The sequence below is a fragment of the Caretta caretta genome, chromosome 9 (assembly GCF_965140235.1).
Source record: "Caretta caretta isolate rCarCar2 chromosome 9, rCarCar1.hap1, whole genome shotgun sequence".
Lineage (NCBI taxonomy): Eukaryota > Metazoa > Chordata > Testudines > Cheloniidae > Caretta > Caretta caretta.
The window spans coordinates 67,323,927-67,347,332 of NC_134214.1; the positions used below are offsets into that span (position 1 = coordinate 67,323,927).

The 23,406-nt window shown below is 39.3% G+C and overlaps 1 protein-coding gene across 5 annotated transcripts in view; it reads right to left on the bottom strand.

Annotated features, from left to right (window-relative positions):
• Positions 1-23,406, bottom strand: part of DIAPH2 (diaphanous related formin 2) — an 838,844-nt gene that overhangs the window by 592,410 nt on the left and 223,028 nt on the right. The gene's annotated exons all lie outside the window — the stretch shown is intronic.

Genomic DNA, 23,406 nt, shown 5'->3' on the forward strand with positions numbered 1-23,406 from the left:
AGCATGGGAAGCAGCAGCAGCGGCAGGACTTAGCTATGCCAAGTGCATACGCATATGTACTTGGCCTGGCTAAGCCATGCCTCTGTTGCCACTACCTGTACTACCCCAGGTACATTACTATCTATACTCCTGCTAGTTTGATAAGAAATAGCCAAGTATGCATATGTGAGCAACAATTCTGTGTATTGGCAATTAAAAGCCACCACGGAGGCAGCACACACTGGTGTAGAACTGCAAGAGGATAGGGTTGTGGGACGCGTGCACACATATGTCAGGTCCAGAAGTCAATAATAAATCCTGTCAATACCACACAAGACAACTGGCATTTCCAGCTCCAACAGATTCCAAAAGCAATACGCACTCCAACTTCAAATGTTCACTTGAACACAAAACTAAGTGATCACATATGTTCATATCAATTTTATAAACAGTTTGGCACATCTGAGTGGGTCACACAATTCATGCATTTCAGAAGTTATTTTGCCTTAACACTGCTGAACTCACTTAATGTTTTGCGTTAGAGTGCACATTTGGGGAAGTTGCGTGCAGAAGGTTTTTTTTCTTATCTGGTGGAGATGAAAGTGAAAACTCTACTGAGTGTGTTATAAAAATGTTGTAGGAAATATGAATTAAAATGTGAAGGAATGTAGAAATCTTTTCTTTTAACCATGTTTTTAAAGTTTTGTATGAATGGGTTGTGTATGTAACTTTAAAAGATACTAAACAATTTTTGGATTCATCATTTGTTAACTGCTTTATGTTGTAAGAAAACAGAGTCTTAGCTAAGATTTTGATATGCTGTGGAGGCACAACTCTTCCATCATCCATACTGGGGGTGCACAACTGAGATCACTGGCAGGGGAAGCCAAAACCTTAGGAACACTCTGTGACAATATTAACTAAAGAAAATATTTTACATGAGGACCAATGCCCAGATTTTCATGGTAGAGAAACTGTAGAAGTTTTATAGCAACTAGTGTTTTGGAGATCCCCCCCCTTCACCATCAACAAATGTGTTAAAACTTCAGCATCTCTCTGCTGCACTAAAAGTTTCCAGGTAAGTCACCTGGATTTAACTAAGTGTTGTCTGTCAGAAGTGTGCAAGTTTGGCTATCATTATTGTCCAGCTATTCCGAAAGAAGGACAGGAGACACCTGATATGGATTTAATCAGGTCACAACTTTATTATTAGATATCTGGGGCTACCCAGCAGATAAAAGTGTACAGTACAGGTAACCCCCATTTATTCTGTAATTACCCGGGGAGGGAGCTTCCACCTGCTCCCCCTCTTTTTCCATCCAGGTCCCTCCAGCAAATCCATTGCCGGGACCTTACCATCCCACCATCCCCCTACCCCCGCCCCCTCTCGTAGGAGGGTTAAGGTGGGCGATAAGAAAGGAGGGTTGTCTCCCTGCTGTTCCAACCATAGGAGCTCCAAACTGCACGCCGTTCCATTCCTTTAACCAACACTTCCTTTTTAAGTCCTTTACCAGGCCATTTATCTGGTCACTGGATACCTGCACTGGACATCCGCACCACACTTACCAAATAAGTTGCAACATATAACCTACCACACCTTTTGTACTTACCATACTAGGTGTTCCCTAGCACCCGCTGTGGGGAAGGCGAAAAAACCCCACTCCAAAGTCAATACGGTAGTGAGAGAAAAAATTCCTTCCTAGCCCCCCTAAAAAGGACAGACTAGCACAATGCCCACAGCAGGTTCAAACCCAGCTGATAATCACACCTCAAGGGAAGGGAGGGTGGGTGCTGCCTTGCCTACCGCATGGAGAAAGGGGTTTCCAATGGCAAGGCTCACATCTTTAAAGCCTTCCACCACCCTTACATTCCAAGGGGGTGAGTCAGTGCTGCAAAGCTGACGAACACCACCTTTTTGCAGCAGTTTCTGACCTTGTTCCCCTCTCTGCCTTGTCATAAAACACTAGTGTCTTTCTCTGGCAAGCCTGGACAACAGCCCCCCTGCTTTCAGTGCAGGGCGAAAGCATATTTTTATTTCAGTTTAGATTTAGCATATTTAGCATATGAAATTTAAAGCCTGGCATAATAAAGTCTTCACAATTCCACAAACTTTAAATCATTCTAAGTAAAGTTATTCTAGAAGCAGATGATTTTTTTTTCAGTTCAACTGATAAGGGATGTGTTAACAGCCCAATGTTTCAAACAAATACATAATGCTTAAATAAACAGAGTTAAGCCAACCTGTACATTAGCAGCTAAAACATTTGATATGGATTATATCTGACATAGAGGGACAAGCGTTGTAAAACAGACTAACCTGTGCCAAAAGATGGTGGTTGGTTAAGAGTATTATCAAAGCAGTCTATTGTATCAAAGTACTATCCATTTGTTAGTGTTTACAGTTTTTTTAAAGCTACTTTTTCAATATTAATCAACTGTTTCAGTATTTGACACTGAGCGATAAAACTTTTTTTCCCCATTACAATTCATTTCCATTTAGAATCTAAATAAAGTGCATTAGGGATTCATCTGAACCACCTGGAAACGGGTTACCACCCAAAATTTCTAGTCAGTTTCCCCATTTCCTTAGATAAAATGATCCAGATTCTCAGCAGGTATAAAAACTACACCTATTTACACCAGCTGAGAATCTGGCCCAATATATTTTGAATCCTGTTTGAAAGGAATAAAGCACAGAGACACACGCAAAAAACTGTATCAGGCTATTAACTGACAAACCATGAAACTACACAGAATCAAAACTGCAAACCGATAATATTAATAATTTCCTGTACATGTTCAAACAAAAAAAAAAATCAACAGCTACTTTGAAAAGTCAATAGTAAACCAAATATCCATGTTTTGTGGGGAGAAGTACATTTTTAGAAAACATGAAACTAAATTATTTAAGGTCTCAAATGCAGATTGTATAGAGTTTTTTTCTTTAAAATCAACATTTTTTCCCCCAGCAACTATTGATAAATCAAACTCTCCTTAACTCATGTGCCAAGACTCAACTTAAGGGTTATGTTTTATCTGAGAATTAGTTCATATTGTGCCACAAAAATGAAATAAACCAAAAAGTGCAATCCCTGAACTGTTTTAGAGTAGCAGCCATGTTAGTCTGTATCCATAAGAAGAACAGAAGTACTGTGGCACCTTAGAGACTAACAAATTAGACGTTGGAGATATCAGAAACAATAATATACAACCATATTTTATGAAAAGGCTTTGATTAAAAAAAATTTAAGACGGTTAAATACTCTAATTAAGCATTAATAGAAGAGGGAGAGAAAATAACAGGCACAGACAAGAGAATGCAAATGCTTTGCTGCTCCCCAACAATCATGGTGAAGTAGTAAGACTCGCATAGAAATTTTAACTCAGATCTTGACAGGTATGTGGAAAGGCTGATTTCATTTTATTTTAAAGATGGTGGTATTGAGCAGTAAAGCACTAAATGCCCTTGCACTTTTCACATCTTTGAGCTAGAGGCCTGTGGTTTTAAAATGGGAAGATGATGTTGGGAGAGCTTTTTGTGTGAGGAACTCTCAACAGTTTTGAATCCCCAGTTCAAAATAGCCCACACATTCCAAGGCCCATATATTATTTTCCCCCTGAAATTGTATGGTAGGACATCTAAGGTGCCTTTGGTTTTTAAAGAGGAAGAAGGCATTTCAGTGTCTTTTCAACTCTTTGGTTAATAATTTTAATATTGTGGGGAAGAAGTTTTTATCCTATTTTATCAAAAGCAAGATATCGGCTGCTATCATCCCTGCCTGTGGAAAACAGTGCCAGACAGTTTTCAGAATAGCGTCCCTATTCTAGTGTTCCCTATTGTGGTGATACCCCTCTGAAAATGCCCAACCTTTGTCCCATGTTGCCCTTCCCTTTCCCCACCCCTGGCCGAACTCACCATTCACACTGTGTGTCTGCCAAGGGAAAGTGAAAAGAGGTGTATCTAACTTGTATGAATCAAGTTTGTGAGTGCACTGATAATAGTACCTCTGTATTTTCTTTCTTTAGCTTCTGCAGATGTGCCCGCTGAGCAGCTCTGTCTGATAAGGAGATAGAATCATAGAATCTCAGGGTTAGAAGGGACCTCAGGTGGTCATCTAGTCCAACCCCCTGCTCAAAGCAGGACCAATCCCAAATTTTTGCCCCAGATCCCTAAATGGTCCCCTCAAGGATTGAACTCACAACCCTGGGTTTAAAAGGACAATGCTCAAACCACTGAGCTATCCCTCCCCGCAAATGATGAATCGGAGGAGTAAGGAATGTTCCGGTAGATGCTGCAATTCTCTGCAGCTGGTAGTGCCCAGAGAGCATGCAAAGAGGCCATCGATGAGAAACTGCATATGGATAGCCAGAAGCCGATGATACAGCTGCTCGACGATCAAACAGACATGCTGTGGTCCCTGACTGAAATACAGTCGTGCTCGCCTCTCCCTGCAGCCCATACAGAACTGCCTTCCAAACCCTCGCCACTCTCCACCCTCACATTCCTTGCATGTTCTCAGGCCCTCACAGTACCCTATCCACTGCAGTCCTTAAATGTATGCATATAGTGATGCTAAATTATGTTGTATTGCTCTTATGAACATATGTCATATCCAAGTAAAAATGTTAAGCTTTGACACTGGTGCCCATTAATCCAATGCAATGTTTGATTTATTAACCATTTACTTTATAATGCAATCCGCCAATAACAGCACTCCAAAGACTTAGTCACATTTCTTTGTTGAGAAAGCTATTCTAAGGAAAGTATTATATATTCACCTCATGATTCCAGTAAAGCAGGAACAATACTATTAGAGTGACTGTATTTATGAAGTGTTACAGTGCTGAAAGTTAAAGAAAAGTGAAGCTTCTAAATCAAAATGTTAAGTTGGTCTTTATTTAAACACTACATGTTCATAGTTTTCATGCTATGAAGATGAGATGATAGACTTGATATGTATCTTCTATATATCTTATTCTTATCTGCAGGCATGGTTCTGCCATAAAAACACTTTTGATAAGTCTGAAGTAAGAATTAGGTGAAACACTTACAATTTTATACTTTAATTTTGAATATATACTTTAAATTTAAACCAAGACTTGTAATTTCAACTAATGAATCCCTAATGAAAATAATAAAAAAAACACAACAACCAATCCTATTGAACACACTCCCACTGTACAAATATTAACCCCTCCTGCTTTTATCTAAAGATGTTTAAGTGCTTTAACATTATTTAAGCCTTAACAGCCATTTGAGGTCAATAATATTCCTGATTTACAAATATGAAAACTGAGTCACAGAAAGTTCAAGTGACTTGTCTATGATCCAGAGTGAGTCAATGTCAAAACTGGAGCTAAAACAAAATCTGTTATCTAAAATTGTACATTTTTAATAGTTAGATAAAACTCCTTATTTTGATTTAAAACGATCAGCAACATATAATTAACTCTTTGGTCACACTAAAAACCCGGGAAAAAGCTCGCGATAAAAAGAACTATTGCCTTAAGATCGTATTCATTAGAAAATGTCTTCAGTTACCTCATGATTCTGAGCTTGCTCCTAAGAAATCATACAATCTTCTTCATAGTTTGCACACACACACACCCCAACACAGATTTCAGAATGGCAAAATATAACATTACTATTAAAAACCTGTTTCAATCATTAAAACAAACAAATCAAAATGACAGCTGCATTACAAATCTAATAAACAAAGGCAGATAGAAGTCAGACTGATGATACATAAATTATATTTTTTCTTGAGATAGGTTGAATGGGTAACGTATTCTGTACTAGAACAATCCCAGTAGTTAAATACTATTATGTACTAATTACTACCTTTACAGATCTACAGTACACACAATTAATTTCTTCAGCATATCACTACGATTCTTGACTGGCAAAATACACAAACTAAATTAAAAGAGCCAAAAATTAACATGAACCTTTAGGGAGAAGACATTAACTTACTTTGTAAAGCTTTATAATTGGACTGTGAATCACAGTAAAAAGTCACTGAGTTTGATAACAAAAAGCCAACCTTATTTAATATTATGACATAGTAACACAAATGCTGTTTGGGAAGAACTATATACTGGAGCTGCTTATCCATGATGACAGTCTCAGAATCTTGTCTGTTTTCTAAACGTGAGATTCTCTATTTTATTCCAATATAACATGACAAAAACACAGTATTCACAGTATTAAGGATTACTGAGAGATTTCCAATTTTAGGAAGCACATTACAGACATAATACTGCCCTTACATATACCACCTGTACAGAAATAGACATCCTGTCTTATTTGCTAATTAGGCATAATCAAAATAATTTATGACCATTTTAAATGTTTGCACTAAATATTTTTTAAGCCCAAGTTAAACTAAAGCAATAACAGTAAGTAAATCTCTTACTTGAATCCTCTTGATAGATGGGTATCTAATTAGGTTCTTAATGATGAACCTAATGTTAACCATTTTATGCTATATTTTTACTAAATTCTTCAGAGATTTAAACTGATTAAGAGGAACAGCTAGCAATAAATTTTAATTTCATGCAAGTAGAAGAGTTGTAATTTACCACTCTGCACAAAATTGTCCTGCCATGGTGCAGTAAGAACAAGCACCTATTACACTTCACAAATAAATCCGTTTCCACTAGTATGTTACTCTCTTTCAATGAAATACATAACCACAACATACACAAAGCTTAAGCAATTAGGTAGTGAATTGGGAATTCTGAGGGAGTGGCATGGGATAAAATCCGTAATTACCAGTCTGAATGCAGGCAGTGGTGGCAATACAGCCCCTCCCCAGCTATTCATTCTAGTCTACAGGTTAGAAGAGAGCCTAGAAGGCCTACATGCATTTCTCCCCTTTGTTTAACTACACCAGAACCCCATTTATCCGATCTAATTGGGACCAGGGCCAGATCGGACAATCAAAAACCCGGTTAAACCGGAGACTGGGAAATTGCAATGCTGCATCGCCATCTAGCGGACACAGAAGAGATCACCCCCTTCTGGACCAGTGCACACTGCTTACCCAGTTAACAGGGAGAGCTGGATAACGGAGGGTCAGATAAACAGGGTCCTACTGTAGTCAAAGACAGCTCCAGCACACCTTCCCTTAGCATTCCCTGCATCACTTCAAAGGGGCTGGCTATTAGGGCCAGCACACAGATCCATTTCTAGATCTACTATAGGTGCAGCTGATCAGAATTTGGCCACATCTCTCCCCCAACCCTCCAAGGGGTGTTCAAGGGCTTGCACTGCAGAGTGCTATACACTTGGGTATGTTTCACATTCTGTATATATTCAGAGGGCCAGATGGGGAGTTTTTCACAAGGACCCACAAAGTTACACTATGGCAAGGACAGAGCATTATGCCAGGACTCTGCCTCCTCCAGCATGTGGGGGAGTAAACCCACTGAATCCTGCTCCCTCGATGCTACAATAGTCAGCTTCAGTTGCTACTGCATAGATGCACAAGCAGAAAAACAGCTTTACTTACTCCTCTCTTTGGTGGTTTGAAAACCTGGGGATAGTAGAAAGGTATAGCCCATTTGCTCCATTCAGCACAGGAACTATGACTGATCTACCTTGCTCTGGGGTGGGGAGAGAGAAAGGGAGGAGAGGGTAGGTAGGAATGAAGAGAAAACATATACCCTTTTCCACTGAACAGGGACAACAACTAAGAATGAAGTATGAAATACAAATAATCAAATACAAATACAGTAATTATACAATAAAAAGTTTTATGAGGTGAAACCATTGAGATAATCCATCCATGACAAAGAGACCTGGTTTTGTATTACTATTTAGCACAGATTTTAATTAAACAACATTTTTAATTCTTCACATAAATGAGATATTCATAATGTTAAAAAAACCACCAAGTACAATTTGGCTTTATCATTAGACAACCCCTCAAAGAAAAAAAGAAAAAGTGACATTGTCGGCTAAAATTTAACTACCTAGTTAATTTCTGTCAACATTTTACTTACAAAAAATGCCCTAATAGAATTATTGACCTTCACTGAAGAGCTTCAATACATCAAGCACAAATCATTAAGTATCAGTCCATTCTTTTTCAAACAGAACACTACTGAATCTGACATTTCACAAGGTCATTATTCAAAAGCACAAAAGGATGTTACAGCTTGTGAAGTCACTAATGTTGCTTTTATTAAGCCCTATACAACTAAAATTAATAAGGTCAAGACAGTTCAGAATTTTCTTACCAGCATCAACATTTTTCAGAATTATGAAAATGTAAAGAAAAGGAAAGTACTTCATAGATAACTACAGTCTACCACATATATTGCCTCTGCAAAGACACACATCAGAACATTCCTCTGCAAGGCCCAAAACCACTTAGAAGGCAGTAAGTGTTAGGGCCATGTGTTACAACCTGCTCATGTAACACGCTAGACTTTCCCCAATCAGTTGTGAGTGGATCCAATTCCTAGGTTCTATGTGCTTCTAAGCCAACTGGTTCTGGGTAGGGTAGAGATATTGTTTCTTATTCTGGGTCTATAGGGCACTTCCCTAGCCTCAGACCACTCATCTTATGCCATTCCTTGAGATGTGGGGTGCTACAGTCCAGTCACCCTAATTCCTGAAACAAACCAATGCCTTAGAGATCCCTAACTCCCCCCCATTTACTCTACTGAAGCTGTGGGTACTCTGGGCTTCCTGTTTAACTCCTTTAAACTAGCACAACTTGGCAGGAAAGCAAGGAACACTGACTTAGCAAAGGGAATTTCTTAACTACAGTCACATTGCTCTTAAAAATACTCAAGAGTTACAGATCTTGGAAAAACAACAAAAGTCCTGAGTAGGGTGACCAGTTAGCAAGTGCAAAAACTCAGGACAAGGGTGGTGGGTAATAGGCGCCTATATAAGAAAAAGACCCAAGTATTGGGACTATCCCTATAAAATCGGGACGTCTGGTCACCCCAGTGCTGAGACACTAGTCTTATCTCACTCTTTCGTCAAGTCCAAGGTCTGCCAGCATTTCAGGCTGGGAAGAGCTACTCAGTCCCCTTCTCTCCTCTTTGCCCTGCTTACTTGTGACAGTGTTCACCCACCTGCACAGAGCAGCACCCACTCTTGATTACATCTTCTCTTGTGCCAGGTGCAACACTTAGCATGCTTCTCCCTTCACCTTTACAGGCTCTACAATGTAGAAAACCTATTGTTGCATGGGGGTGGCACAGCAGCCGAGACACAATAAAAGTCATTGCTTCCAAACAGCTAAACTGATTGCTTCTCAATGATACTCCTCCAAATAGGTATCAAACACTTTTCCCGGGCACAGAATCTGTCTGGAATGCATTATAATCTGCTTCCCTCAGGCAGATTTTGAAGTGTTCCGCACAGAATAAAAAAATTAAGTAAATTATTTGATGCATAATATACCACTGTCGCACCGTTTACATGCCCTCCTGGAGACCTGAACAGTCTAGCTAAGAGCATTAAGGAATCAACAGGACCAATACTCCTTGGTTCCCTTACACAGATTCAAAATACTATCTAAGGACTATAAAAGAGGTAGCAAAAAAGTATTTCTGAGAGTCACAAACTACTACAAAAACTCCAGTTACCGACGATTAATCTAGCTTTCTCCATTACGTATTTCTCCACTCTTGGGAGACTGGCCAATTTGTAACAATCCCAGAAAGATGAATAAACACTCTCCAGAAGAAGCTCCGTATTTGACTTCAAATGTTGAGTAATGTTGAATGAAGGCACAAATGGACCTCCATATGTCAGTTTAACAGATTTAAAAGAATATTACATTCATGGAGCATGTAAGGCTGCTGACTTACAAGAATGGGGTACTTGCTATATTTTAAACACACCTTGTCCCAACAGCACCAGCTGGTGTCAAATCCATTCAGACTTCTGAGAGAGAGAGAGAGAGAGAGAAAGACAGGAAGGAAATGGTTTTCTCTTGCATTTGTCAAATTCTACAAACTCTTGGAAGTCCTGTATCCTTTACATTAATATTTATTTTACACACACAGACTAGCTTCTCACAGTAAATAATGAGGTTTTATGGAGAAGACAGGGACGTTGGTAGACTGCAATATAAGGAATTTAGCTAACACTGTAGGGGGAAAAAATGGGGTGGAGACGAAATAGCACTCACTCCTTTCTCTGGTTTCAGAGTAACAGCCGTGTTAGTCTGTATTTGCAAAAAGAAAAGGAGTACTTGTGGCACCTTAGAGACTAACCAATTTATTTGAGCATGAGCTTTCGTGAGCTACAGCTCACTTCATCGGATGCATACCGTGGAAACTGCAGCAGACCTTTCTCTGTTATCCATAGAGTTAAATATCTATGCCTAAATCTCATTCATTACCGGCGTATTACAGGAATTGAAGGGAGGCTTCTGAAGCCCTGCCAGTACTAGATTCACCGTTTAGTTTAGAGTTCAGAACAGGAAAATTTACCAAAACTAGGCTTTTTAAACATACTTTTACTTTAAGTATCAACATTTTATACAGTGTAAGTACTGTATTATTTCCTTTTTGCTCAATTATTTTTCAGATCTAATATGCTCAATTTATCATTAAAAAGATCACCTGTAATAAAGTTACAAGAAGTCTAATCATGTTGTCAGTTATACGTGTACAACCTCATTGTCTTCAGATTATGGCTTCAGCAACACCTATGCAAACAAATTGCATTCAGTGTGTCTTGCTAGATGTGACTGGCTCTACAGTTGGAAATTAGTGAACAATTATGTTGATGGAGCACAAAAGGAATAGAAACCAACTCATTCTGAAACCAGCATTAGTTTTGCAGGTCTAACAGGAAAAAAAAAAGTAGCATAAAGTTGGTGTTCTCCGTGAAATCAGCAGATATGACTCAGAGCACATTTGATCAGCAGTAAGATTCCAAAAGCAGCACTTTTCAGAACAGAGGCACACTTTAAGAAACATATGATGAATAAACAAAGAGGAACATAAGCTGCCAGATTGACTTTAGTCTTAGTAAAAGTTAGTCCTGATTTTTTTTTTCTTTTCAAAAGAGAAAATATCAGACAAGGAATTGGACACTAAATCTATGTGGACAAGAATGTGTCTTTCTAGTAGCTAGCCCGCCAGCTTTCAAAAGAACTTCCTGTACCTCACTTTACAATGTCTGTATCAAACCAAATGCCAAGATTTATTGTGAGATGTGAATATAGGTCTTAATGACAATTCTGGCCCTTCTTCTGAAGCAGAAGGGTTCAGAGATATTCCCAAGAAAAATGTGCTATTGTGATATAATTATTAAACAACACTTCAGGGAGGCCCAGGGAGGAATACATGAGTCGGGGAGCTAGCTAAAAGAATCTCCATGTGCTATTAGTTAAATTAGCTTTCATTTTGAGACACAGTTTGTATGAAAGGTAGAAGTAAGTGAAATGGTACTAAATTGTATTGTAGCTTTAGTATCTTACGTAATGTACGCTCATTCACATTTGTCTTCATGAATTCTGATCATGAAGTAGGCTTGACCACCATACGACACTGGAAATTGGAGTTGGCACTGTCCACTCCTTTTTCTTTGTTATACACTCCCCCTTTTAGAGAATATACTTTTACATCCAACCTCTATTTTGATTGACAGAGGGGGAAACAGATGCATTTATCCAAAAAGTCTGTTTTGGACCCACTGCAAGAGAAGACATCTTTGATTGAGGTGCATATGGAAATTTGCTTAAGAAACAAATTCTAAATTGGAGGACACTGCGGAATCTGTTGACTGAGTACACAATTACTGATTTAACACAGAGCCAAGGACTGAAGTAGCGTCAAAACCCTGAGCTCTTTAAATTGATAGAAATAATAAATAGGGCAGACTGTCTTCAGAGATGAATGAGAGTTACCAATAAATTTCTGCCAGAAGGGTAGAGAGGCCAACAGAACTAAGAGCACGCAGTCAGACGAAGAGATACCTCAGAACTGAAAATGATGCGTTTCCATAGACAATTTTAGGTATTAAACCAGAGTGTGAGTTACTACAGCTATCTAAGTGGACCCCAAGGAATTTTCAGTTCCACTGTTCAGACACTTGAGATGTGACATGTTAAAGCACATGTACCTGAAAAAGGCATTCAAAAAGAACAGGAAGTTAAAAACTGATGGGGTTCTCTTTTTATTTATTTTTAATTTTTATAATCCAAGTTATTATAACTATATAGGTAAGAAAATTAGGTTTGTAGAAAATGTGTCTTAAAAAACAGAGAGTTTCTTTAACTCTGACCTGTTGGACGTTATCACACGGAAAAGATTAATGACAATTTTCTCTCATGTATTTATCTGTGTTTGTTAATTTAAAGATTTCCTTTCGATAACAGGAAAAAACACAACAGCACCCCCTTACATTTACTCCACTATAATTTATAAATCCATTAAAAAGATCCTACCGTTTCACTACTCAAATGAATAATCTTATTGACACCAGTGAGACTATTCATGACTAAGCTTACAACACTAGGCCCAAATTGTTTACAATTTATTAACTCCAATTATTCTTGGGTCTGTTTCAAATAAATAAATTTAGAAAAAATGTCACAAATTTAAACAACCCCCTCCCCCCTCCCAAGACAGGCAACTGTTGTGTGGGACTGAAAAGGAGGCCAAGCCTTTCACATCTAGGTTTCTGATTCAAGTCCAGACTAGGTCAATATAACAGTTTCCACCTGGCAACTTTTATGAATATTAAGACTTGCCCCCCTTCTTTAACAGCATTTGAAATATTTTCTCAATAGTCAGGAAGTTACAGAAATAGGTTACAATTTAATTGACTAACCTCTTCTGCAATTTGACTCTTTTTGTAGAAATTACTCATTCACACACTAGCCTCTTCAATATAGGATATTTGGATCATGTATTACATGAAAATAAAACAGAACATACTGCATGTAGTACTGTGAACACACATGAAATTAACCAAAAGTAAGTGCTCATTTATTTTAAACTTGTTGGATTTAATTTAGCTTCATGTAAAATTAAAAAACATTTTTCAGATATGTGGCTTTTATTATATATCTTTAAACAGCTACTAAACAAGAAAATGTACTAAGTAGATTTTTCAGGTTGCATAACTATAGCTATAGAACAATTATAAAACCCATTTCTATTTTTGTTTCAACACATTTGTTCGCTGCATACTTCTTTACAACCCAGCAGACATCAGAATTATTTTTGCACGTAATGTATGAATAAGCAGATCTTGTCAGAAACATAATCCTGCCATGCTCCAATGCTGAAAAAGTCAACTCGTCATAGCAATACCTTACACGTTTCACAATTTGTGTGGAGTCACTATCAGATCTCTTGATACGTAATTTAGTCTCAGTTCTTATGAGTACAGTAACATACTCCTCAAGACAAATTAGTGACATAAAAAAAGTTTAGCTCTATAGAAAGTGTACTGAGATCAGCATCCAGAAATAATGTAGATGGCTTATGCTCAGACAAGGAAGGTTAAAAGAATTAAGGAAGGGACCAATATATAGTCATTAAGTAGAAAATAGTGAGCTCCAGGATAAATGTGCATGTGTTGCTGGTTTTGCAGAATTAAGTCAGTTGCAGAGATGTAAACTTGTTTTCTCTCCACATCAATGACAACCGCAGCAGTATCACATGAGGAGAAGAGAGGTCACTCAGAGATCCAAACCACATACGGCTAAATAGGTCAAATCGAGCTGTATTCTTCACCCAGAACAAAACAAGTTGCCAGAGCAGCTCCCACAGCACAAGTACCCCTAGTGGAAACCAACACTTAAGTGGCCTGCCGCATGCTGCACTCAGTGCAATGTCCAGTAGCATACTGCAGTAGTACAGTCTTTAATTGGCAAATGCAAGGATAGTCATGATAAAGTATTCATCCGAACAGAAAAACAAAACTTGCTGTGCCAAATGAACATTAGCAATTATTGCCAATAGAGTATTCCGAAAGAGGGCTTTCTAGATGGGGCCACACTACTTGAAACAATGGGAGAAGACTTTGGCATTTCTTTTCCATGTTCCCTTCAATCCCATGTAACAAGCAAATTTCACTTCCTCTCATTATACCTTTCTACTTCCTACCCAGAGCCATTCTTGCATTAGAGTTTACATACTATAGGTAGGGTGACCAGATGTCCCGATTTTGGGGTCTTTTTCTTATATAGGCTCTTATTACACCCCACCCCCGTCCCGATTTTTCACATTTGCTGTCTGGTCACCCTAACTATAGCAAATGAATATATCTTTCCTCCTTCAAATCTCGCAGCATGACACACATGCAATCCAACTGTGTGACACAAGACCAAAGTGTGCAACACCTGTGTTTTGTCACATAATGTGGTATAATTGACAGATAATAGTCTTTTTAACTATAAAACCTGTGTTGAAGGAAGTTCTCTACCTGAATGAATTAAACAGTTTAAACAAATAGGACTAAACAAATTCTATTACATGCAATCAATGATCTGCTAGGTTATCGACAGGATTTGTACTCTGAACCCTTAGATCCCAAGCACAGACCTCTACCATTTCGCCAAGAGGAGTAAGGTATCTTCTGTGGACCAGCTACTAGAAGGGGACTTAGCACACACCTTGCCAGTGGTTTATACAACTATTTCCTGGACAGCAATAGAAAGTTGAAGATCAAGACTTTAGGGACTATTCCGTCATCTGGAAGGAATGTTTGGCAGATAGTGGTTAGGACAGGATAACCACACCCATTTTTGAGCACCCATTTTAAGACAGCATGGCTCAGTGGATAAGACTTGGGTCCAGCACAGCAGCGTATTAACGCCTAGACCAACAAGGCCTAGGCCTAGGGTGGCAAATTTATAATAGCAGCCAGAGGTTGCTTCCCCCGGTGCTGGTTTAAACCCTCTGCCCCCGGCCCCGCCCCAACTCCACCCCTTCCCTGCCCCCTCCCTGTCCCTATTGGTCCCCTTTCCCAAATCCCCGCCCCAGCCCTACCTCCTCTCCTGAGTGCACCACGTTCCCTCCCTTCCCCCCTCCACGAACCTGTTTCACACACAAGCACTGTCAGGGAGCGGGGAGAAGCAGGACCCAGCGGCGTGCTAGGGGAGGAGGCGGAGCGGAGGCGAGCTGGGGGGGGGGGGGGCAATTATTTCTGGGCCTAGGGGTGGCAAAATCATTAATCCACCACTGGTACAGCATATTGTTGACTTGTGTTCTATTCGCAAGTCAGGTCTTCTAGTTTGATTCTGTGCAACTTTTCAGTTAACTTAACAGTAAGACAAAGGGCAACAATATGCCTGTCTTCTAGGATAGAATTTGAAGCTTTTTCAATATTGGCCCTGAAGCATCATAGAAATACGAACACTCAGAGGTCAAGAAAGTCTCAAATACAGGTTATCAGTTTGTCTGAAGATACCTACGCATTAACTGTGAACTATGAGCACAGTCCTTAACATTTTACCTGTCCCCAGGACAGGAATGTCTTCCCAGGGGCCCAATAAATTCACCTAATCAAGTAAAGGAAATAAACATGCTTAGTTAGGTTTTCACATCTTTAAGCAGACAGAAAAAAGTCAATTCTGTGAAGCTCCAGAAGTCCTCAACATACTGTGGCAGACACTTCTTTGTCTCACCAGACTTAGCACTTCCCCCTCTGGAAGAGTGGGGGGGGGGGGTTGGGGGGGAATCAGCTCCACTCTGGGCAGTGTTTGTCTCCCCATCCTGACCCTGTGCTTATTTGGCCGTATTTTCAAGGATGGCCTCAGGGCCGGCCTAAGGGGTGATCCTCCAACAAAGAAAAAGGAAAGTCTCACAAACACAAAACAAAGGTGGATACCTTTTCCTACTCCCTCACTGGGGCAAGCTGTCGTCCTGTTGTTTTCCCTGGGGTGTCGGTCCTTCCCCTAGCAGACACTCAGTTTTGGCCATTTCCCCTATGGGAAGGGGTGCAGAAGAAGCAGCTTATTTCTCTGCTGCCACCAGGCTGGCAGCAGCTTGTCTCCTCCTCCTCCCCCCGCTCCGCCCCCAACCTGAGGAGGGGTTTTTAAAAGGTCTTAAGCAGCCATTAATTGGATTCAGGTGTCCCTAATTGACCTGAGGTAACCGCTTCTCAGATTATAGGGCCTTTAACATTCTAGGGCTAACAAATCTGCCTTCCAGGACCCGCTTGCATCCCTTCTGGATCCCTACTTTTGACCCTCTGATCTTCACACCTATCATTGTTTTTTCTGTTGTCCCCCGTAATTATTTGAGCCCCAGGGTCACTGGATCCTCCCCATCAACTGGGAGAGGGTCCTTTAGCCATGGGTGGGTGCTAACCCAATACTACCCACTTGCAGTCATCGTGCCTGACATTGTCACAATACAGATTCTCAACATACAGAGGGCTGAACTGTTAAGAGATTTGTTGATAAGTCAGAGTAGAACTAGGAATATTTATGTTCTTCGACATCTTATTCCCATACTCATGTAAAGATTCAAATACATGATGCAATAACGTTTTTCCAAGTAACTCAGGTTATTTACCCCACTTCTCCAGAGAGAAGTTGAATATGTTTCAATCTCACCATGTGTCACATGAACGAAACCCTATCAGCAGCATTTTGAGAAAGTTATGGCCTCAGACTTTTCACTAGAAAATCTTACAATAAAATGTATATATAATTTATCCTTTAGGAACAAAATGGCAAAAATTCCTAAAAGCAAACAAAGCATGACAGCAGAGTGGAACACTGTGAATGTGTGTCATTTTTGCCAAATCTTTCAGTAAAAAAAAAGTCAAAATTCTGAAAAAATAATTTTTGAAACAAAAAGCTGCGATTTTGTTTTAAAATTTCTTTAAAACAATAAAAAATGCTTAAATTCAAACAGAAATGTTTTGCTTAGGGTCTAACAAAATGTTTCAGAAAACCCCCCAAAAAGTTTCAGACTGGTTTGCTGAAAGTTTAGAAAGAATTAATTTTCAGTTGACCCAAAACAAAATTTTGTTTCAATCTTTCAGAATTGCCAGTGAACAGAAAAATCCATTATTCACACAATTCCAAATAGGTGTGCAATTCTTCATATCAAAAGTTCATCATAAAACTAATACAATTCACAAGCTAGTTTAACTTGAGAGATGCAGAATGAGGTAAACTAGATAAAAAGTGTAATTACAGCCACTGGCCAGAAACACAGATGTTGCCAATGACATCTTCAGCACAGATTGATTACCTACATTTATTTAGGAGAAGATGACTACTCAGAAAAAGATATCCTATACACTGCTGCATACAAAATCAACCACGGCATTTGTACAATGGTTGAAATAAAACCCTGTCTACATGAAGCAGAAGGTGAAAACTGAATCAAACATCCATGGCCAGCACATCCAGATACACTTACAGAAGTCTTGAACTGAACCTATTCTGTGAGCTCTTTTGTAGTTCTTTTGGGAGGAGCATCTACAACTGCAAACACCATCTAAGGGACCAGCTGCGTACTGCTACTTCTATGGTGTAAGACTACTCCACAGTGTTAGATGCCAAATCTCTTACATCTTGTGAAATATAACTTGCACTCCAAAAAACTGTTTATGCCACGACACTTTTCCTGAGTTATGCTCTACAAATCTATTTTATGCAGTTTCTGTAGAACTGGGTAATAAGTGTACGGTAACCATACTATACCGATTCAGAAGTGAAGTTTAAAATCAGCAGAATATCATCCAAAAAGAGCAAGCCAAAAGGCAAAATAATTTGTTTTCAAATTGTAAATTATATTTAGCTTTTACCGTAAGCCTAATACAAATTTAAACAAAACCATCTGCAGACATTACTAAAGCCTTTGTGGAATAGAGTTGGTTGAGAGTTTTCCAACTAAATGATTTTCTCCAGAAAATGCCAGATCACTGAAACTAAAACTGGTCATGAACTTCCCAGTTTCAACTAAGTTTACATTGGAAGAGACTCATGCCAGCATAGCAAATAGCCTGGTGGTTATGGCACTCACTTGGGATATGGGAAACTGAGATGCAAGTCCCTGGTCTGAATCAGACTGAGCAGGGATTTGAAACTTGGTCTTGAATATCCCAGGTGGGATTATTCTGCACTGAAGTGATTGTCTCCTCCCCCCGCCAATTTTTTTCCAACAAAATAATTCAGAAGGTCTCAGTTTTATTCTGATATGGAAAAGAAAATTATTTGAAATCTCAATTTTTGCTTGGTGGAAAAATGTTTCCCGCCCAGCTCTAGCGGGGAGAAAATATAAAGAACAACTCACAAAAAATAATAAAAAACTGGCTGATTTTCTGAAGTCCAAACTACTCCATGTACTACCCTTTTATGATCAGGAGAGTATTATGAAGATTAGTTCACACTAATTCTTTAATACACCATTAATAAGTACAATAACTGTCTGTAAAACCAAAGCTGTTTGCACAAATTTTAGCACCCTATTATGAACAGCAAAGTATAACTGCACAACTATCCACCTTATTTTGAATTGAAAAAACAATTTCTGACTGTAGCATTTCCACTATTATTTTTAATTTACTTTAGCATTCATTTTTAATAATCTATTTTAAGCATTGCCAAACTGCCGCAGTTACATTATAATGTATTTCATACTCCCCAGTAATTTCTTACATTGTATTCTAGGGTTTGCCATAACTAGTTACTTATCACACACTCTACAGAAAAAAAATTAACTAACAATTGCATAGGTAAAGTAATATGTAGCTGAAATTCAATTTTTATATAAAGGACGAATCCTCAAGTCTTCACTAATAACCTGACTCAAGCAAAGCTCTTAATGAAGTAAATGGGAGATGTGTCTGATCAAGGACCAAGTAACAAGTCAATAGAGACTTTAGTTAAAACTTTCAAAAGCACCTCAGTTCCATGTAAGCTGAAATCCTAATGGACTTTCAATGCGAGTTAGGGCCTAACTCACTTAGGCACTTTTGAAAATTTTACCCCTCATGATTTGGCCTATAATTAAGGTTGATTTACATTACACTCAAGTTGCTTAAAGTTTAATATTAAGACAAGCTGTTCCTCGATTAAAATGTTGATGTTTGTCAAACATTACCAGCACTGTTAAAGTATGCTTACCATTGACATCTTGTCCTATTATCTGTAAGATTAAAAAAGGTGCAGTCTTGTCTAACACCATGCAGCAACTACTAATGACTTGTTAAAATGGTGAGCTCTGTACATGTTACCTGATCTCATTGAGTTCCGCAGATTGAGTTTTGAATTTTCCATGCTTCTGGGCAAATCCGTCTTACTTAGATGGTCAGATATGGGAAAATATTAGCTCATCAGCCAAGCCTAAAGAGGACCAATTTCACATCTACAAAAGCAGTGGGAGGAACACTTGGAAAAAATCCAACAGTCATTACAGTAAAGCACATGAACGCTTAAAGTCCCGGTATTTTGATCCTGGAAATGGGTTTCTCAGGTGTAACTCCAAATAATTTTTCAGTACCTATTATTGAGACATTGAGGCAAGCACTTTGAAGGTTAAAAATACAGGAACAATCCTAAAGTAAGGAAAGAATATGACGGTCAAGATCACCATGCAACTTCGCTAACCCTGAGGAGCCTGTTCAGCCATTGAAGATTAAATATGGAGCAAATACCTTAGCTCTTAGACTTCCACAGAAAAAAAGGATAACACGTAAAGCACTTTGGCTCTCTGAAAGAAAAAAGTGTGTTCAGGTCACTCCAACTGGAAGGTGGCAACTCATAAAAAACAATACTGGTAAAGGGATGGAGACACAGAATAAGGTTAAAAAGTACATTAAACCTCCAATGACTGTGCCAAAACAGCTTTCTGTTTGATTTTCCTTAAGCATGGTTGGTAAGGGCCCTCTATAATTTTCCAACTTTCACTACAGACACAGAAATTTCCAGTTTATTTTACCTTATGCTGATAAGCAATTTCTAATTCAAGAAGTAAACAGAGCTAAGAGCCCAGCTGCCAGTGCCATGGGCTGGAAAAATAAAGCCACTTCCCCAAGAAAACTTGGGAGTTCTCGCTATCATTCTCTTTCACCATAAGATTCACAAGTAGAACACAAAAAGAAAAGGAGTGCCACAAGTACTCCTTTTCTTTTTGCGGATACAGACTAACACGGCTGCTACTCTGAAACAAGTAGAACAGCCTATAGAGAAATACATTTCCCCAAGGCACATTAAGTACAAATCCCTTTATGATTTGTTAATGCCATCTTACGTTCACATGAAGAACTTATTTTAAAAGACAGACTTCTTCCCTTTTATCACCATCATATGATGAAAATGTCTCAGAAAATAAAAGTATACTTTTGCTAGCTAATAAAAACAAAATATTAAAATAAAAATAGCTTAATGAGACTTTCCTGTTAGAAATTTTAAAGGAAAAAATATGGAAAATATTTAGTCAGAAACAAATGATTCTGAGATCCAGTGACAAACAGAAAAAGAGCAGGGACATGGAAGACATGAGACTAAACACTTGTTTTAGTTTATGAAATCTGTCCTACCGACTTGAGAGCCTCCTTCTAGGGCTAACTGAGTTCTGAGGTTTGAGAACTGCAAGGTACATAGCACATGCTGCATTTATAAGAATCTGGATAAAGTTTTGTGAGAATAAAAAAATTTGCTCTGTAAAAAAGGTCCCATTCAGAAATTGTCCATGTTGTGCCAATTACGATGACAAAGACATTTTCTCCTCATTACTATCAGAACTTGACTCATGAACATGCTTTCCACTGCTACTGTCATCTCATTGTTTCCTATTATCAAGAGGGAAAGTCTACATTACCAATAGAGCTGGAGTAACCAGTCTTTGCTTTTTCATCTTTCCACCTAGGATATTTTTCTTGTGTCTGGAATTATCCAACATACAATGACTAACTCTCCTAGAAAAATAGTTGCCAGTCTAAAAAAAAAGTAGAAAAACAGCCTTAACTTCAATTAACTTGTAATTTGAATTCTGTAATACGGTTTTGATTCTGCAATACTTAATTTCACCCGCACAATTATACTAATGTACGAATATATGTATTGATTATCTCACTTGACACCTTTTCATCTCTTCAATTACTGGAAAACATCATCTCTTGTCAGGGTTAAATCCGACCAATTTTCACAAACTATGTATCTTTTGCATCTCATCAAGCCCCTGGAGAACCCTAGAAGTTTGTATTAGTCATTACAGTTATATATTTGATGCTGTTACTTCAAGCAGTTAATATTGATGATTGTAACTATAATTATTTAACTACATTCCTATTATGGTTTCTAGTTGTCATAAATATAAAGGGATGACTAACCACCTTTAAATCCTTCCTGGCCAGAGGATAAACCCTTTCACCTGTAAAGGGTTAAGAAGCTAAGGTAACCTCACTGGAACCTGACCAAAATGACCAATGAGGAGACAAGATACTTTCAAAGCTTGGGGGGTGACGGGGGGACACTAAGGGTCCTCTCTGTCTTTGTGATGCTTTTGCTGGGACCAGAGCAGGAATGCAGGTCAGAACTCCTGTAAAGAGTTAGTAAGCAATCTAGTTAGATATGCATTAGATTCTGTTTTGTTTAAATGGCTGATAAAATAAGTTGTGCTGAATGGAATGGATATTCCTGTTTTTCTGTCTTTTTGTAACTTAAGGTTTAGCCTAGAGGGATTCCCTATGTTTTCATGGTTCTCATGGGCGACTTTAATCATCCTGATATCTGCTGCGAGAGCCCTACAGCGGTGCACAGACAATCCAGGAAGCTTTTGGAAAATGTAGGGGACAATTTCCTGGTGCAAGTGCTGGAGGAGCCAACTAGGGGGAGAGCTTTTCTTGACCAGCTGCTCACAAACCGGGAAGAATTAGTGGGGGAAGCAAAAGTGGATGGGAATCTGGGAGGCAGTAACCATGAGTTGGTCGAGTTCAGGATCCTGACACAGGGAAGAAAGGTAAGCAGCAGAATATAGACCCTGGACTTCAGGAAAGCAGACTTCGACTCCCTCAGGGAACTGATGGGCAGGATCCCCTGGGAGAATAACAATGAGGGGAAAAGGAGTCCAGGAGAGCTGGCTGTATTTCAAAGAATCCCTATTGAGGTTACAGGGACAAACCATCCCTATGTGTCGAAAGAATAGTAAATATGGCAAGCAACCAGCTTGGCTTAACAGTGAAATCCTTGCGGATCTTAAACATAAAAAAGAAGCTTACAAGAAGTGGAAGATTGGACAAATGACCAGGGAAGAGTATAAAAATGTTGCTCAGGCACATAGGAATGAAATCTGGAGGGCCAAATAGCACCTGGAGCTGCAGCTAGCAAGAGATGTTAAGAGTAACAAGAAGGGTTTCTTCAGGTATGTTGGCAACAAGAAGAAAGCCAAGGAAAGCGTGGGCCCCTTACTGAATGAGGGAGGCAACCTAGTGACAGAGGATGTGGAAAAAGCTAATGTTCTCAATGCTTTCTTTGCCTCTGTCTTCACGAACAAGGTCAGCTCCCAGACTGCTGCGCTGGGCAACACAGCATGGGGAGTAGGTGACCAGCCCTATGTGGAGAAAGAAGTGGTTAGGGACTATTTAGAAAAGCTGGACGCGCACAAGTCCATGGGGCCGAATGCGTTGCATCCGAGAGTGCTAAAGGAATTGGCGGATGTGATTGCAGAGCCATTGGCCATTATCTTTGAAAACTCATGGCGATCGGGGGAAGTCCCGGAAGACTGGAAAAAGGCTAATGTAGTGCCCATCTTTAAAAAGGGAAAGAAGGAGGATCCTGGGAACTACAGGCCAGTCAGCCTCACCTCAGTCCCCGGAAAAATCATGGAGCAGGTCCTCAAGGAATCAATCCTGAAGCACTTACATGAGAGGAAAGTGATCAGGAACAGTCAGCATGGATTCACCAAGGGAAGGTCATGCCTGACTAATCTAATCGCCTTCTATGATGAGATTACTGGTTCTGTGGATGAAAGGAAAGCAGTGGATGTATTGTTTCTTGATTTTAGCAAAGCTTTTGACACGGTCTCCCACAGTATTCTTGTCAGCAAGTTAAAGAAGTATGGGCTGGATGAATGCACTATAAGGTGGGCAGAAAGTTGGCTAGATTGTCGGGCTCAATGGGTAGTGATCAATGGCTCCATGTCTAGATGGCAGCCGGTATCAAGTGGAGTGCCCCAAGGGTCGGTCCTGGGGTCGGTTTTGTTCTATATCTTCATAAATGATCTGGAGGATGGTGTGGATTGCACTCTCAGCAAATTTGCTGATGATACTAAACTAGGAGGAGTGGTAGATACGGTGGCAGGTAGGGATAAGATACAGAGGGACCTAGACAAATTGGAGGATTGGGCCAAAAGAAATCTGATGAGGTTCAACAAGGATAAGTGCAGGGTCCTGCACTTAGGACGGAAGAATCCGATGCACCGCTACAGACGAGGAACCGAATGGCTAGGCAGCAGTTCTGCGGAAAAGGACCTAGG